We start from the raw sequence: 2178 nt of genomic DNA, 5'->3' as shown, positions 1-2178 counted from the left end.
ACATGCCTGGTCTACTTGGATGATATTATTGTGCTGGGCAGGGATGTTCCAGAAATGCTGCAGCGGCTCAGCCAGGTCTTCGACCGCCTTCACCAGGCTAACCTAAAGTTGAAACCCGCAAAATGCTGCCTCTTCCGCCGTCAGGTAGCCTATCTGGGCCATCTGGTGTCGGAGTGTGGCGTGGCTACAGATCCCAACAAAGTCCAGAAGGTGCAGGACTGGCCGACCCCAACATCCCTACAAGAGGTGAGGCGGTTTCTTGGCCTTGCATCATATTACAGGAGATTCGTAAAAGACTTTGCTACCATAGCTGAGCCCCTCCATGCTTTAACGAAGAAACACACACGTTTTCAGTGGACAGCAGAACATCAGGTTGCATTCGATGAACTCAAAGAATAACTGACTTCAGCTCCAGTCTTGGGTTACCCACTTGACCAAGGCAACATGATTCTGGATACTGATGTGAGTGATGTTGGCATCGGTGCTGTGCTCTCACAGGTGCAAAAGGGCAGGGAGCATGTGCTGGCTCATGGGAGTCGTAAACTATCAAAAACTGAACAGAACTACTGTACCACCAGGCGTGAGCTGTTGTTGGTGGTAGAGTTCACATCACAGTTCCGGCAGTATCTCTTGGGGCGGCCCTTCACAGTGAGAACTGACCACAGCAGCTTGCGGTGGCTAACCAAAATGAAGGCCCTGTCGTCAGTCCTGCCCCTGTAAACTGCCAGCTCCCCCCTCTCATCCAGGGAAAGTACGCCACCAAGCTGTACAGTGTGAGTTGGACTCAGACATCAACACTGTGATGTTGAGCCCGGTGGGGGTAGAAGGACACCCAGCTTCAGCAGCAGTGAGCCCAGTGGGGTAAGTGACACCTTACCTACCAGCACAAACAATTTAAAGCCTAATGAGAAAGTTTACCTCACTAGAACAAACGAGACCTCACTGTTTTCGGGCTGGACCACAGAGGAGCTCTGCCAAGCCCAAGAGGCTGACCCAGACATATCACCAATCAAAGCATGGCCATCCATGGATAGCAGGGAACGTCCTCAGTGGGTCACAGTTTCACCTTGTAGTCCAGCCACAAAGACATACTGGAGCCAGTGGAAGCGGCTCTACATCAGAGATGGAATATTAGTCCGGCGGTTCTACTGCCTGGATGACACTCAGTTTTATCCACAGATAGTGCTGCCACGCTGCCTCCAGTCAGACATCATGAGACAGATGCATGAAGGACCTGTTGGTGGACATTTTGGTGTGCAACGCACTGTGACACGACTACAGACCTGATATTACTGGTACTGGATGAGGGAGGATGTGGCTCTTTGGTGCCACACCTGCACCAGCTGTGCATCCAAAGCCAGACCCCTTAAGACACCTCAAGTCCCCATGGGAACTGTTCGAGTGGGAGCACCAATGGAACGTGTGGCCCTAGACATCATGGGCCCACTGAATGAGACAGAACGGAGAAATTGGTATGTGCCTGTGGTCAGCGACTACTTTACCAAGTGGGTGGAAGCTTTCCCCCTGCCCAACGACCAGGCTGTGACCGTAGCTGAAGTACTCGCCTCACAGTGGGTGTGTTGTTATGGAGCACCGCAGACACTGCATAGTGACCAAGGCCGCAACTTTGAATCTGAAGTGTTCAAGGAAATGTACAGTCTGTTTGGTATTGAGAAAACGCACACTACACCATTCAGACCACAGCCAGACGGCCAGGTGGAGAGGTTTAATGCCACTTTACAGAAGACTAGCCACCACAGCTGAATGTTGCCACTGGGACTGGGATCTCATGATTCCGTATGCTGTTATGGCCTACAGTGCTACAAAACACAGCGCCACTGGCTTCACTCCCAACTTCATGATGTTTGACCGAGAACTGAGTGGACCTGTGGATCTTGTGACTGGCCTGCCCCCTGATCCCGACAGTGCACCTACAGGCCCGGAGTATGTACAGCAGCTTCGAGAGCAGTTGGAGCTGGCACACCTCATCGCAAGGGATGCCCTCGGTGAGTCAGTGAAACACGCAAAAAGACAATATGACAAGAACTGCTGCCACACACAGTATCAAACTGGTGATGCTGTGTGGTATTTCATCAAAGGCACACGGAAGATCAGAAACAGAGTCAAAGTTCCTTCCCTCGTATGAAGGGTCCTATTTCATTGTGGGGCAGCTGGACG

The 2178-nt window shown here is 51.7% G+C and overlaps 1 pseudogene; it reads left to right on the top strand.

Moving 5' to 3' along the window:
- Positions 1–2006, top strand: part of LOC109953801 (uncharacterized) — a 3434-nt pseudogene extending 1428 nt beyond the window's left edge.
- Positions 2007–2178: the final 172 nt, after the last annotated feature.

The sequence above is a fragment of the Monopterus albus genome, unplaced genomic scaffold, assembly GCF_001952655.1.
Source record: "Monopterus albus unplaced genomic scaffold, M_albus_1.0 scaffold1409.1, whole genome shotgun sequence".
Lineage (NCBI taxonomy): Eukaryota > Metazoa > Chordata > Actinopteri > Synbranchiformes > Synbranchidae > Monopterus > Monopterus albus.
Note: the sequence above shows the minus strand (reverse complement) of the source record. Positions and strands in the feature narration are given on the sequence as shown.